The sequence below is a fragment of the Leuresthes tenuis genome, unplaced genomic scaffold, assembly GCF_036924035.1.
Source record: "Leuresthes tenuis unplaced genomic scaffold, fLeuTen1.0.hap1 SCAF_11, whole genome shotgun sequence".
Classification (NCBI taxonomy): Eukaryota; Metazoa; Chordata; class Actinopteri; order Atheriniformes; family Atherinopsidae; genus Leuresthes; species Leuresthes tenuis.
The window spans coordinates 28824247-28840790 of NW_027325365.1; the positions used below are offsets into that span (position 1 = coordinate 28824247).

The 16544-nt window shown below is 42.2% G+C and overlaps 3 non-coding genes across 3 annotated transcripts; 2 read left to right on the top strand and 1 right to left on the bottom strand.

Moving 5' to 3' along the window:
* Positions 1 to 4080: 4080 nt before the first annotated feature.
* LOC140318695 (U5 spliceosomal RNA) lies at positions 4081 to 4194 on the bottom strand. The gene has a single exon (XR_011917848.1). It is a non-coding gene; the product is annotated as a U5 spliceosomal RNA (small nuclear RNA).
* A 5751-nt stretch (positions 4195 to 9945) lies between these two features.
* Positions 9946 to 10059, top strand: LOC140318714 (U5 spliceosomal RNA). The gene has a single exon (XR_011917866.1). It is a non-coding gene; the product is annotated as a U5 spliceosomal RNA (small nuclear RNA).
* Positions 10060 to 10367: 308 nt separating this feature from the next.
* Positions 10368 to 10558, top strand: LOC140318744 (U2 spliceosomal RNA). Its single transcript, XR_011917890.1, has one exon. It is a non-coding gene; the product is annotated as a U2 spliceosomal RNA (small nuclear RNA).
* The last annotated feature ends 5986 nt before the right edge of the window (positions 10559 to 16544 follow it).

The following is a 16544-nucleotide window of genomic DNA, read 5'->3' on the forward strand; positions in this document are numbered from 1 at the left end:
GAAGGTGTGAATGTCCACCCATAATTACTGAAAAATGGGTAAGAAAAGGTGCGAATGCCCAACCATACATCATCAAAAGCAGGAGTGGATGTCTTCGGCTACAAGAAGGATTGAATGTCTGACCACAGTTTGTAAAAAGCGGGTAAGAAAAGGTTCGAATGCCTGAACATACACCATCCAAAGAGGGAGCGGAGGTGTTCCGCTGTAAGAAGGTGTGAATGTCCGACCATAGTTTGTAAAAAGCGGGTAAGAAAATGTGAAAATACCCAACTCTACACAATCAATAGCGGGAGCGGAGTTGTTCGGCTACTAAACAGTGTGAAAGTCCGACCCTAGTTTGTAAAAAGCGGGTAAGAAAAGGTGCGAATGCCCGACAATGTATGATCAAAAGAGGGAGCGGAGGTTTTCGGCTGCAAGAAGGTCTGAATGTCCAACCATAATTTGTAAAAACCAGGGAAGAAAAGGCTCGAAAGCCCGACTATACACCATCAAAAGCGGGAGCGGAGGTGTTCAGCTGCAAGAAGGTCTGAATGTCCATCAATAATTGCTAGAAAACATGAAAGAAAATTTTCGAATATCAAACCATACATCATCAAAAGCGGGAGTGGAGGTGTTCAGCTGCAAGAAGGTGTGAATGTCCACCCATAATTACTGAAAAATGGGTAAGAAAATGTGCGAATGCCCAACCATACATCCTCAAAAGCAGGAGTGGATGTGTTCGGCTACAAGTAGGTTTGAATGTCCGACTATAGTTTGGAATAAGCGGGTAAAAAAAGGTGCGAATGCCCAACCATACATCATCAAAAGCAGTAGAGGATGTGTTCAGCGGCAAGAAGGTCTGAATGTCCATCAATAATTGCTAGAAAACATGAAAGAAAATTTTCGAATATCTAACCACACATGATCATAAGCGGGAGAGGAGGTGTTCAGCTGCAAGAAGGTGTGAATGTCCACCCATAATTACTGAAAAATGGGTAAGGAAAGGTGCGAATGCCCAACCATACACCATCAAAAGCAGGAGTGGATGTGTTTGGCGACAAGAAGGTTTGAATGCCCGACCATAGTTTGTAAAAAGCGGGTAGGGAAAGGGTCAAATGCCCGAACATACACTATCAAAAGAGGGAGCGGAGGAGCTCCGCTGTAAGACGGTCTGAATGTCCATTAATAATTGCTAGAAAACATGAAAGAAAATTTTCGAATATCAAACCGCACATGATCATAAGCGGGAGAGAAGGTGTTCGACTGCAAGTGGGTGTGAATGTCAGATCATAATTTGTAAAAAGCGGGTAAGAAAAGGTAAGAATGCCCAACCATAAATTATCAAAAGTGGCAGCAGAGATGTTGGGCTGGTATTTATCAATGTCCAGATAGATTTCAACAAAAAACAACGTTGTACTTTGCAGTAAAAGAAAGAGCAAATCAAAAGTTTTAGGAATCCGAGAATAAGCTTATTTTCATGAGTTCTCTATGATTTCGGATTTTACTATAAAATGATATCCTTCCCTCAAACTATGTTAAAACTGCTTTTAACTTCATATTTATCAATGTCTAGATCGATTTCAACAAAGAACAACATTGGATTTTGCAGTAGAAGAAAGAGCAACACTGAAGGATCAGGAATCCAAGAATAAGCTTCTTTTCATACGTTCTGCATGATTTGGGATTTTATGTATAAAATGAATTCCTTAACTCAAACCAAGTTAAAACTGGTTTGTCCTTCATATGTACCCATTTCTACATATATTTCAAGCATAAACTTCCTCATATTACCCTGAATGAGAAAGAACCACACTTGTGATTAAGCTATACGCCCCTTTTGAGGAGTTCTACATGATTTGAGATTTTATCTATAAAATTAATTCCTTCACTCAAACTATGTTAAAACAGCTTTTACCTTCATATTTATCAATGTCTAGATAGATTTAAACAAAAAAAACAACGTTGTACTCTGTATTACAAGAAAGATTAAATCAAAAGTTTTCGGAATCCAAGAATAAGCTTATTTTCATGAGTTCTGCATAATTTAAGATTTTATCTATAAAATGAATTCCTTCACTCAAACCAAGTGAAAACTGCTTTGTCCTTCATATGTACCCATTTCTACATATATTTCAAGCATAAACTTCCTCATATTACCCTGAATGAGAAAGAACAACAATTGTGATTAAGCCACACGCCCCTTTTGAGGAGTTCTGCATGATTTGGGATTTTATCTATAAAATGAATTCCTTCACTCAAACTATGTTAAAACAGCTTTTACCTTCATATTTATTAATGTCTAGATAGATTTAAACAAAAAAAAACCAACGTTGTACTTTGCAGTAAAAGAAAGATTAAATAAAAAAGTTTTCAGAATCCGAGACTAAGCTTATTTTCATGAGTTCTGCATGATTTGGGATTTTATGTATAAAATGAATTCCTTCACTCAAACCAAGAGAAAACTGCTTTTAACTTCATATTAATCAATGTCTAGATCGACTTCAACAAAGAGCAACATTGTATTTTGCAGTAGAAGAAAGAGCAACACTGAAGGATCAGGAATCCGAGAATAAGCTTATTTTCATACGTTCTGCATGATTTTGGATTTTGCTATAAAATTAATTCCTTCACTCAAACCAAGTTAAAACTGCATTGTCCTTCATATTTATCAATGTCTAGATCGATTTCAACAAAGAACAACATTGGATTTCGCAGTAGAGGAAAGAGCAACACTGAAGGATCAGGAATCCGAGAATAAGCTTATTTTCATACATTCTGCATGATTTGGGATTTTATGTATAAAAAGAATTCCTTCACTCAAACCAAGTTAAAACTGCTTTGTCCTTCATATTTATCAATGTCTAGATCGATTTCAACTTCTTCTACTGCAAAGTCCAATGTTGTTCTTTGTTGTAGTCGATTTTTCAGTAATTGGTGTACATTCAGACCTTCTTGCAGCTGATCACCTCCACTCCAGCTTTTGATCATGTATGGTCTGGCAATACTACCTTTTCTTACCCGTTTGTGGGTAATTATGGCTGGACATTCACACCTACTTGCAGCCGAACACCACTTCTCCCGCTTTTGATGATGTATGATCCAGCATTCTAGTCTTTTCTAACACATTTTTCAGCCATTACGGTTCGACATTCACACCTACTCACAGCCGAACACTTCCGCTCCCGCATTTGATGGTGTATAGTCGGGCATTCTCACCCTTTCTCATCAGCTTTTTGCATATTATGATCTGACATTCACACCTACTTGCAGTCGAACAGCTCTGCTCCCGCTTTTAATTATGTTTGGTTGGATATTCGAACTTTTTCTTAACTGCTTTTTACAAACTTTGGTCGGACGTTCACACCTTCTTGCAGCCGAACACCTCCGCTTCCGCTTTTGATGGTATATATTCGGGCATTCGAACCTTTTGTTACCCGCTTTTTACAAACCATGGGTGGACTTTCACACCTTCTTGTAGCTGAACAACTCCGCTCCCGCTATTGATTGTGTACAGTCAGGTATTTTAACCTTTTCTTACCCGCTTTTTACCAACTATGGTCGGACATTCACACCGTCTTACAGCGGAACACCTCCGCTCCAGCTTTTGATGGTGTATAGTCGAGCATTCTAACCTTTTCTTACCCGCTTTTTACAAACTATGCTTGGACATTCAAACCTTCTTGTAGCCAAACACATCCCCTCCTGCTGTTGATTATGTATGGTTGGGCATTCGAACCTACTTGTTGCCCGCTTTTCATTAATTATGAGTGAACTTTCACACCTTGTCGCAGCCAAACACCTCCGCTCCCTGTTTTGATCATGTGTAGTTGGACATTCGCATCTTTTCTCACCCGCTTTTTGCAAACTATGGTCGGCCATTCACAGCTTTCTCTCCACCATACTTGTATGGTGGGATATTCACACCCACTTGCATCCGAAGACCTCCGCCCCCACTTTTGTTGATATTTAGTCGGTCATTCGCACCTTACCCGCTTTTGGCAGCTTCGAACATCGGCACAGTCGCAACAAGTAAGGCGACTCTACTCAGAGAAGTCACTCTGCACAGTAACAAGATTTCTTTTACACAGACAGAAAGGGCTTCACCCGCATAGGTAAAGCCTGCCAAAAATAGAAACAACTCATTAGTGCTGCTCTCCACAGAAGTTTTTAGTAAAAGGCGAAAGACTTGTACGTTATGAAGAGAAACCAGAGTACGATTATCCGTCACTGCGGGAGCAGGGCATCAGGCTAGTTGGCATAGCCACCTTCCCCATGGTGAGCTGTGCTTGGTTGAGACGCTTGCTCCCCCCCCTTGCTCCTCCGCTGACCAAGTAGGAACAATCGGGCCCTATTCGATGGCTGCCTTGTCTTTTACTCTGTGCAAAAGACAAGGCAGCAACTAAAACACCACGGGAACACCGTATTGAAGCTTTGTTCTGACCGCTCATTCGGTGTTGCGTTTCTTTCAAGCAATTCTCCCGGTTAGCCCATACTCGGCTCGCTCCCAGAGCCGTGTTAAAGTCTACTTCGCATTCACTCTCTTTTCTCAGCAGACTCTTGGGATTTTATCTATAAAATGAATTCCTTCACTCAAACTAAGTTAAAACTGCTTTGTCCTTCCATATTTATGAATGTCGAGATAGATTTAAACAAAAAAAAAAAACAACGTTGTACTTTGCAGTAAAAGAAAGAGCAAATCTAAAGTTTCAAGAATCCGAGTATAAGCTCGCTTTCATGAGTTCTGCACGATTTTGGATTTATCTATAAAATGAATTCCTTCACTCAAACTAAGTTAAAACTGCTTTGTCCTTCCATATTTATGAATGTCGAGATAGATTTAAACAAAAAAAAAACACGTTGTACTTTGCATCCGAGAATAAGCTTTTCATGAGTTCTGCATGTGTTGGGATTTTGTTTTAAAATTAATTCCTTCACTCAAACTATGTTAAAACGGCTTTTACCTTCATATTTATCAATGTCTAGATATATTTAAACAAAAAAAAAAAAAACAACGTTGTACTTTGCAGTAAAAGAAAGAGCAAATCAAAAGTTTTAGGAATCCGAGAATAAGCTTATTTTCATGAGTTCTGCATGATTTGGGATTTTATGTATAAAATGAATTCTTTCACTCAAACCAAGTGAAAACTGCTTTTAACTTCATATTAATCAATGTCTAGATCGACTTCAACAAAGAGCAACATTGTATTTTGCAGTAGAAGAAAGAGCAACACTCACACTAATCACAGCCGAAAACTTCCGCTCCCGCATTTGATGGTGTATAGTCGGGCATTCTCACCCTTTCTCATCAGCTTTTTGCAAATTATGATCTGACATTCACACCTACTTGCAGTCGAACAGCTCTGCTCCTGCTTTTGATTATGTTTGGTTGGATATTCGAAACTTTTCTTAACTGCTTTTTACAAACTTTGGTCGGACGTTCACACCTTCTTGCAGCCGAACACCTCCGCTTCCGCTTTTGATTGTGTACAGTCGGGTATTTTAACCTGTTCTTACCCGCTTTTTACCAACTATGGTCGGACATTCACACCGTCTTACAGCGGAACACCTCCGCTCCCGCTTTTGATGGTGTATAGTTGGGCATTCAAACCTTTTCTTACCCGCTTTTTACAAACTGTGGTCGGACATTCAAACCTTCTTGTAGCCGAAAACCTCCGCTCCCTCTTTTTGATCATACATTGTCTGGCATTTGCAACTTTTCTTATCCGCTTTTTACAAACCATGGTCGGACTATCACACCTTCTTGTAGCCGAACAACTCCGCTCCCGCTATTGATTGTGTACAGTCGGGTATTTTAACGTTTTCTTACCCGCTTTTTACCAACTATGGTCGGACATTCACACCTTCTTACAGCGGAACACCTCCGCTCCCTCTTTTGATGGTGTATGTTCGGGCATTTGAAGATTTTCTTAACCGCTTTTTACAAACTATGCTCGGACATTCAAACCTTCTTGTAGCCAAACACATTCACTCCTGCTTTTGATGATGTATGGTTGGGCATTCGAACCTACTTGTTGCCCGCTTTTCATTAATTATGGGTGGACATTCACACCTTGTCGCAGCCAAACACCTCCGCTCCCTGTTTTGATCATGTGTGGTTGGACATTCGCACGTTTTCTCACCCGCTTTTTGCAAACTATGGTCGGCCATTCACAGCTTTCTCTCCACCATACTTGTATGGTGGGATATTCACACCCACTTGCATCCGAAGACCTCCGCCCCCACTTTTGTTGATATTTAGTCGGTCATTCGCACCTTACCCGCTTTTGACAAACTATGGCCTTCTTGCAGCCAAACACCTCTGATCTCGCTTTTGATGATGTAAGGTTGGGCATTCAGATCTTGCTTCACCTGCTTTTCACCAAATATCGTCGGACATTCACACCTTCTTGCAGCCGAACACTTCCGCTCCACCTTTTAGTGTTCTATAACACCTTTTTTTTCACCGCATTTTATAGATTATGGTTGGAAATTTTCAACCACTCTGATCCGAAGACCTCTCCTCCCACTTTTGTTAATATATTTGAACTTAAGTCGGACATTCAGACCTTCTTGCAGCTGAACACCTCCGCTCCCGCTTTTGATGGTATATAGTCGGGCTTTCGAGCCTTTTCATCCCCGGTTTTTACAAATTATGGTTGGACATTCAGACCTTGCAGCCGAAAACCTCCGCTCCCTCTTTTGATCATACATTGTCGGGCATTCGCACCTTGTCTTACCCGCTTTTTACAAACATTACTAAGAAATTCACACCTTGCAGCTGAACCACCTCCGCTCCCTGTTTTGATCATGTATGGTCTGGCAATACTACCTTTTCTTACCCGTTTGTGAGTAATTATGGCTGGACATTCACACCTACTTGCAGCCGTACACCACTTCTCCCGCATTTGATGGTGTATAGTCGGGCATTCTCACCCTTTCTCATCAGCTTTTTGCAAATTATGATCTGACATTCACACCTACTTGCAGTCGAACGGCTCTGCTCCCGCTTTTGATTATGTTTAGTTGGATATTCGAACCTTTTCTTAACTGCTTTTTACAAACTTTGGTCAGACGTTCACACCTTCTTGCAGCCGAACACCTCCGCTTCCGCTTTTGATGGTGTATATTCGGGCATACGAACCTTTTCTTACCCGCTTTTTACAAACCATTGTCGGACTTTCACACCTTCTCTTAGCTGAACAACTCCACTCCTGCTTTTGATGATGTATAGTTGGGCATTCGAACCTTTTCTTACCCACTTTTTAAAAAACTATGGTCGGACATTCAAACCTTCTTGTAGCCGAAAACCTCCGCTCCCTCTTTTTGATCATACATTGTCGGGCATTCGCACCTTTTCTTACGCGCTTTTTACAAACCATGGTCGGACTATCACACCTTCTTGTAGCCGAACACCTCCGCTCTCGCTATTGATTGTGTACAGTCGGGTATTTTAACGTTTTCTTACCCGCTTTTTAACAACTCTGGTCGGACATTCACACCGTCTTACAGCGGAACACCTCTGCTCCCTCTTTTGATGATGTATGGTTTGGCATTCGCACCTTTTCTTACCCATTTTTCAGTAATTATGGGTGGACATTCACACCTTCTTGCAGCTGAACACCTCCTCTCCCGCTTATGATCATGTGCAGTTTGATATTCGAAAATTTTCTTTCATGTTTTAAAGCAATTATTGTTGGACATTCAGACCTTCTTGCAGCTGAACCCCTCTGCTCCCGCTTTTAATTATGTTTGGTTTGACATTCGCACCTTTTCTCACCCGCTTTTTGCAAACTATGGTCGGCCATTCACAGCTTCCTCTCCACCATACTTGTATGGTGGGATATTCACACCCACTTGCATCCGAAGACCTCTGCCCCCACTTTTGTTGATATTTAGTCGGTCATTCGCACCTTACCCGCTTTTGGCAAACTATGGCCTTCTTGCAGCCAAACACCTCTGATCTCGCTTTTGATGATGTAAGGTTGGGCTATCAGACCTTGCTTCACCTGCTTTTCACCAAATATAGTCGGACATTCACACCTTCTTGCAGCCGAAAACTTCCGCTCCACCTTTTAGTGTTCTATAACACCTTTTTTTTCACCGCATTTTATAGATTATGGTTGGAAATTCTCACCCACTCTCATCCGAAGACCTCTCCTCCCGCTTTTGTTAATATATTGTCGGGCATTCAAACCTTTTCTTACCCGCTTTTTACAAATTATGGTCGGACATTCACATCTACTTGCAGCCGAATACTTCCGCTCCACCTTTTAGTGAAGTATGGCTGGCATTTGCACCTTTTCTTACCCTCTTTTTTTACTGATTGCTGAAGATTAAGTTGTTCCTTCTCAAACTACAAAATTTTTTTAATTGTTGAAATTTGATTTGAAGTGGATAAATAAGGAGGACAAACAGTTTTAAGTCAGGCTGATAGAAGGAATTAATTTTATAGCAAAATCTGTACTTCGTCATATGTCGAGAGATGCTTATTGCTAAAGAAGTTCTTTCTCATTCTACAAAGTACAACGTTGTTTATCGTTGAATCTTGATTAGACATGAATAAATATGAAGGACAAAGCAGTTTTAACTTGGTTTGAGTTAAGGAATTCGTTTTATAGGAGAATCCGAATTCGTGCATAACTCGTAAAATAGAGCTTATTTTCGGATTCCTGAAGAATGAGTCTTGTTCTTTCTCATAATACAAAGTATGTTGTTTGTTGTTGAAACTTCATCAGAAGTGAAGAAATAAATGAATGCCTATCAACAAATGTGGGATCTAAACTCTAGTGCTTCCTCTAAAATAATTTCCTTTCTCAATTCAGAAATGTGTGTGTAAGTCACAACACCCGTGACACCAAAACGGCTTTCTTTTCTCTCTTTTCTCTACACTCTGCACTGTTAGCACACACACCAAATCAGAAAGGCTTTTTTCTCTCTTTTCTACATTATGGACTGTGGTGACACAAAACCGCTCTCTCTTTTTTTTTTTTGATTGTGTGCCAGGGCGTTGTCTCACGTATTAGATTATGCTTAAGATACGAATGGGTTTATCAGTCACATCAGAGTCCATACATACTGATCCTCCCGTAATAAAATGGTCGAATCTTATCAAACACACTTTGTATCTTGTGACAATCAATTCAGCGAAACAGCGTATACACTTCAAGACACTGAATCAAGTTTGCCACAAGAACTCATAAGTTTGGCAGTATGGCTCTGCCGTCAGCAATCATACATCCATTTTATTTTCGTGAGACATGTGCAGGCACCTGTTCATCTACTGTTCTATCACTATGAATTAGTTTATCTATTATCAATAAGGATACTTCTACAACTACTATCAAAGTATGTCCGGACTTCTTATGTTGTCAGTTGCTATATATGAATAAGTGGGTAGCTACTGACAAGCATTAAGCATGTCACACAGCCCAAACATATAACATTTCAGGACACACCACACAGTTAACAACCACAGTGAAGCGTGTCAAAGCCCAAACATGTAACATTCAACAGGACACTTACACAACTAATTCAAATCAAACAGTCAGACAACATACAAGAACATATACCCCAGCCGGCATTGCTCCCTGCCTGAAGGAATTCATTTTATAGATAAAATCCCAAGAGTCTGCTGAGAAAAGAGAGTGAATGCGAAGCAGACTTTAACACGGCTCTGGGAGCGAGCCGAGTATGGGCTAACCGGGAGAATTGCTTGAAAGAAACGCAACACCGAATGAGCAGTCAGAACAAAGCCTCAATACGGTGTTCCCGTGGTGTTTTAGTTGCTGCCTTGTCTTTTGCACAGAGTAAAAGACAAGGCAGCCATCGAATAGGGCCCGATTGTTCCTACTTGGTCAGCCGAGGAGCAAGGGGGGAGAGCAAGCGTCTCAACCAAGCACAGCTCACCATGGGGAAGGTGGCTATGCCAACTAGCCTGATGCCCTGCTCCCGCAGTGACGGATAATCGTACTCTGGTTTCTCCTCATAACGTACAAGTCTTTCGCCTTTTACTAATGATTTCCGTGGAGAGCAGCACTAATGAGTTGTTTCTATTTTTGGCAGGCTTTACTTTTGCAGGTGAAGCCCTTTGTCTCTGTGCAAAAGAAATCTTGTTACTGTGCAGAATGACTTCTCTGAGTAGAGACGCCTTACTTGTTGCGACTGTGCCGATGTTCGAAGCTGGAGTGCAAAGTTGTTGCTTGAATGGTGCTCGCTGGAGCGTGCGGGAGTGCAAAGTTATACCATTTAAAAGGGCTGAAGAGTGCTCAGTGCAGCGGGTGGGCGGAGGTGCAAAGTGACACTCTGGCCACCTATGGCCATAAAAAGAACACCGCTACAAGTGCGCATTGTGCCAGGAAGGGCCCTGGGACGTGAACCAGTGGACAGTTATCGCTTCTCGGCCTTTTGGCTGAGCTCAAGTGTAGTATCTGTTCTTATCAGTTTAATGTCTGATATGTCCTCTATATGAGGACTACATGTTAAATGGATTTTTAGCAATAGGAGTTGAAAAAGGAGCTTGCTCCGTTCACTTCAAGCATCGACCCAGTACTGCAGTGCCGCTGGGAACGGTGCGCTCTTCTCTGCTCTTGTGAAAAAGCAAACAGCGGTGCAGAATGGAAGTTTCAGGGAGCCCAAGATGAAACTTTCTTTTAGTCTGCTGAGAAAAGAGAGTGAATGCGAAGTAGACTTTAACACGGCTCTGGGAGCAAGCCGAGTGTGGGCTAACCGGGAGAATTGCTTGAAAGAAACGCGACACCGAATGAGCGGTCAGAACAAAGCCTCAATACGGTGTTCCCGTGTTGTTTTTGTAGTTTGAGAAAGAACAACTTAATCTTCAGCAATCAGTATAAAAAGAGGGTAAGAAAAGGTGCAAATGCCAACCATACATCACTAAAAGGTGGAGCGGAAGTATTCGGCTGCAAGTAGGTGTGAATGTCAGACCATAATTTGTAAAAAGCTGGTAAGACAAGGTTCGAATGCCCGACTATATATTACCAAAAGCGAGAGGAGAGGTCTTCGGATGAGAATGGGTGAGAATTTCCAACCATAATCTATAAAATGCGGTGAAAAAAAGGTGTGAATAACCGAACATACACCATCAAAAGAGGGAGCAAAGGTTTTCCGCTGTAAGAAGGTGTGAATGTCCGACCATAGTTGGTAAAAAGCGGGTAAGAAAACGTTAAAATACCCGACTGTACACAATCAATAGCGGGAGCGGAGTTGTTCGGCTACAAGAAGGTGTGATAGTCCGACCATGGTTTGTAAAAAGCGGGTAAGAAAAGGTTCAAATGCCCAACTATACACCATCAAAAGAGGGAGCGGAGTTGTTCCGCTGTAAGAAGGTATGTACGTTCGACCAAAGTTTGTAAAAAGCAGTTAAGAAAAGGTTCGAATATCCAACCAAACACAATCAAAAGCGGGAGCAGAGCTGTTCGACTGCAAGTAGGTGTGAATGTCAGATCATAATTTGCAAAAAGCTGATGAGAAAGGGTGAGAATGCCCGACTATACACCATCAAATGCGGGAGCGGAAGTTTTCGGCTGTGAGTAGGTGTGAATGTCCGACCATAATTGCTGAAAAATGTGTTAGAAAAGACTAGAATGCCGGACCATACATCATCAAAAGCGGGAGAAGTGGTGTTCGGCTGCAAGTAGGTGTGATTGTCCAGCCATAATTACTCACAAACGGGTAAGAAAAGGTAGTATTGCCAGACCATACATGATCAAAACAGGGAGCGGAGGTTTTCGGCTGCAAGGTCTGAATGTCCAACCATAATTTGTAAAAACCTGGGATGAAAAGGCTCGAAAGCCCGACTATATACCATCAAAAGCAGGAGCGGAGGTGTTCAGCTGCAAGAAGGTCTGAATGTCCGACTTAAGTTCAAATATATTAACAAAAGCGGGAGGAGAGGTCTTCGGATGACAGTGGTTGAGAATTTCCAACCTTAATCTATAAAATGCGGTGAAAAAAAAGGTGTTATAGAACACTAAAAGGTGGAGCGGAAGTGTTCGGCTGCAAGAAGGTGTGAATGTCCGACTATATTTGGTGAAAAGCAGGTGAAGCAAGGTCTGATAGCCCAACCTTACATCATCAAAAGCGAGATCAGAGGTGTTTGGCTGCAAGAAGGCCATAGTTTGCCAAAAGCGGGTAAGGTGAGAATGACCGACTAAATATCAACAAAAGTGGGGGCAGAGGTCTTCGGATGCAAGTGGGTGCAAATGCCAACCATACATCACTAAAAGGTGGAGCGGAAGTATTCGGCTGCAAGTAGGTGTGAATGTCCGACCATAATTTGTAAAAAGCGGGTAAGACAAGGTTCGAATGCCCGACTATATATTACCAAAAGCGAGAGGAGAGGTCTTTGGATGAGAGTGGGTGAGAATTTCCAACCATAATCTATAAAATGCGTTGAAAAAAAGGTGTGAATGCCCGAACATACACCATCAAAAGAGGGAGCGGAGGTTTTCCGCTGTAAGGTGTGAATGTCCGACCATAGTTGGTAAAAAGCGGGTAAGAAAAAGTTCGAATGCCCGAACATACACCATCAAAAGAGGGAGCGGAGGTTTTCCGCTGTAAGAAGGTGTGAATGTCCGACCATAGTTTGTAAAAAGCGGGTAAGAAAAGGTTCGAATGCCCAACCATACATCATCAAAAGAGGGAGCGGAGGTGTTCCGCTGTAAGAATGTGTGAATGTCCGACCATAGCTGGTAAAAAGCGGGTAAGAAAAGGTTCGAATGCCCGAACATACACCATCAAAAGAGGGAGCGGAGGTTTTCCGCTGTAAGAAGGTTTGAATGTCCGACCATAGTTTGTAAAAAGCGGGTAAGAAAAGGTTCGAATGCCCAACCATACATCATCAAAAGAGGGAGCGGAGGTGTTCCGCTGTAAGAACGTGTGAATGTCCGACCATAGTTAGTAAAAAGCGGGTAAGAAAACGTTAAAATACCCGACTGTACACAATCAATAGCGGGAGCGGAGGTGTTCGGCTACAAGAAGGTGTGATAGTCCGACCATGGTTTGTAAAAAGCGCGTAAGAAAAGGTGCGAATGCCCGACAATGTATGATCAAAAAGAGGGAGCGGAGGTTTTCGGCTACAAGAAGGTTTGAATGTCCGACCATAGTTTGTAAAAAGCGGGTAAGAAAAGGTTCGAATGCCCAACTATACATCATCAAAAGCAGGAGTGGATGTGTTCGGCTACAAGAAGGTTTGAATGTCCGACCATAGTTTGTAAAAGGCTGGTAAGAAAAGGTTCGAATGCCCGAACATACACCATCAAAAGAGGGAGTGGAGGTGTTCCGCTGTAAGAAGGTGTGAATGTCCGACCATAGTTGGTAAAAAGCGGGTATGAAAAGGTTAAAATACCCGACTGTACACAATCAAAAGAGGGAGCGGAGTTGTTCAGCTAAGAGAAGGTGTGAAAGTCCGACAATGGTTTTTAAAAAGCGGCTAAGAAAAGGTTCGTATGCCCGAATATACACCATCAAAAGCGGAAGCGGAGGTGTTCGGCTGCAAGAAGGTGTGAACGTCTGACCAAAGTTTGTAAAAAGCAGTTAAGAAAAGGTTCGAATATCGAACCAAACATAATCAAAAGCGGGAGCAGAGCTGTTCGGCTGCAAGTAGGTGTGAATGTCAGATCATAATTTGCAAAAAGCTGATGAGAAAGGGTGAGAATGCCCGACTATACACCATCAAATGCGGGAGCGGAAGTGTTCGGCTGTGAGTAGGTGTGAATGTCCGACAATAATTGCTGAAAAAAGTGTTAGAAAACACTAGAATGCCGGACCATACATCATCAAAAGCAGGAGAAGTGGTGTACGGCTGCAAGTAGGTGTGATTGTCCAGCCATAATTACTCACAAACGGGTAAGAAAAGGTAGTATTGCCAGACCATACATGATCAAAACAGGGAGCGGAGGTGGTTCAGCTGCAAGGTGTGAATTTCTGACTAAAGTTTGTAAAAAGCGGGTAAGACAAGGTGCGAATGCCCGACAATGTATGATCAAAAGAGGGAGCGGAGGTTTTCGGCTGCAAGGTCTGAATGTCCAACCATAATTTGTAAAAACCGGGGATGAAAAGGCTCGAAAGCCCGACTATATACCATCAAAAGCGGGAGCGGAGGTGTTCAGCTGCAAGAAGGTCTGAATGTCCGACTTAAGTTCAAATATATTAACAAAAGCGGGAGGAGAGGTCTTTGGATGAGTGGTTGAGAATTTCCAACCATAATCTATAAAATGCGGTGAAAAAAAAGGTGTTATAGATCACTAAAAGGTGGAGCGGAAGTGTTCGGCTGCAAGAAGGTGTGAATGTCCGACTATATTTGGTGAAAAGCAGGTGAAGCAAGGTCTGATAGCCCAACCTTACATCATCAAAAGCGAGATCAGAGGTGTTTGGCTGCAAGAAGGCCATAGTTTGCCAAAAGCGGGTAAGGTGCGAATGACCGACTAAATATCAACAAAAGTGGGGGCAGAGGTCTTCGGATGCAAGTGGGTGTGAATATCCCACCATACAACTATGGTGGAGAGGAAGCTGTGAATGGCCGACCATAGTTTGCAAAAAGCGGGTGAGAAAAGGTGCGAATGTCAAACCATACATGATCAAAACAGGGAGCGGAGTATGCCCGACTATACACCATCAAATGCGGGAGCGGAGTTGTTCGGCTGTGAGTAGGTGTGAATCTCCAACCATAATTGCTGAAAAATGTGTTAGAAAAGGTAAGAATGCCAGTCCATACATCATCAAAAGCGGGAGAGGTGGTGTTCGGCTGCAAGTAGGTGTGAATGTCCAGCCATAATTACTCACAAATGGGTAAGAAAAGGTAGTATTGCCAGACCATACATGATCAAAACAGGGAGCGGAGGTGGTTCAGCTGCAAGAAGGTCTGAATGTCCACCAATTACTGAAAAATCGACTACAACAAAGAACAACATTGGACTTTGCAGTAGAAAAAGTTGAAATCGATCTAGACATTGATAAATATGAAGGACAAAGCAGTTTTAACTTGGTTTGAGTGAAGGAATTCATTTTATACATCAAAACAGGGAGCGAAGGTGGTTCAGCTGCAAGGTGTGAACGTCTGACTAAAGTTTGTAAAAATGGGGTAAGACAAGGTGCGAATGCCAGACAATGTATGATCAAAAGAGGGAGCGGAGGTTTTTCGGCTGCAAGGTCTGAATGTCCAACCATAATTTCTAAAAACCGGGGATGAAAAGGCTCGAAAGCATGGCTATACACCATCAAAAGCGGGAGCGGAGGTGTTCAGCTGCAAGAAGGTCTGAATGTCCACCAATAATTACTGAAAAATGGTTAAGAAAAGGTGTGAATGCCCAACCATACATCATCAAAAGCAGGAGTGGATGTGTTCGGCTACAAGAAGGTTTGAATGTCCGACAATAGTTTGTAAAAGGCGGGCAAGAAAAGGTTCGAATGCCCGAACATACACCATCAAAAGAGGGAGCGGAGGTGTTCCGCTGTAAGAAGGTGTGAATGTCCGACCATAGTTGGTAAAAAGGGGGTAAGAAAAGGTTAAAATACCCGACTGTAAACAATCAAAAGAGGGAGCGGAGTTGTTCAGCTAAGAGAAGGTTTGAAAGTCCGACCATGGTTTGTAAAAAGCGGTTAAGAAAAGGTCCGAATATCTAACCAAACATAATCAAAAGCGGGAGCAGAGCTGTTCGACTGCAAGTAGGTGTGAATGTCAGATCATAATTTGCAAAAAGCTGATGAGAAAGGGTGAGAATGCCCGACTATACACCATCAAATGCGGGAGCGGAGTTGTTCGGCTGTGAGTAGGTGTGAATCTCCGACCATAATTGCTGAAAAATATGTTAGAAAAGGTAAGAATGCCGGTCCATACATCATCAAAAGCGGGAGAAGTGGTGTTCGGCTGCAAGTAGGTGTGAATGTCCAGCCATAATTACTCACAAACGGGTAAGAAAAGGTAGTATTGCCAGACCATACATGATCAAAACAGGGAGCGGAGGTGGTTCAGCTGCAAGAAGGTGTGAATGTCCGACTAAAGTTTGTAAAATGTTGGTAAAACAAGGTGCGAATGCCTGACAATGTATGATCAAAAGAGGGAGCGGAGGTGTTCCGCTGCAAGAAGGTCTGAATGTCCAACCATAATTTGTAAAAACCGGGAAGAAAAGGCTCGAAAGCCCGACTATACACCATCAAAAGCGGGAGCAGAGGGGTTCAACTGCAAGAAGGTCTGAATGTCCATCAATAATTGCTTTAAAAAAATAAAGAAAATTTTCGAATTTCAAACCGCACATGATCATAAGCGGGAGCGGAGGTGTTCAGCTGCAAGAAGGTCTGAATGTCCGTCAATAATTGCTAGAAAACATGAAAGAAAATTTTCGAATATCAAACCGCACATGATCATATGCGGGAGCAGAGCTTTTCGACTGCGAGTAGGTGTGAATGTCACATCATAATTTGCAAAAAGCTGATGAGAAAGGGTGAGAATGCCCGACTATACATCATCAAAAGCGGGAGAGGTGTTCGGCTACAAGAAGCTGTGAATGTCCAGCCATAATTACTCACAAACGGGTAAGAAAAGGTAGTAT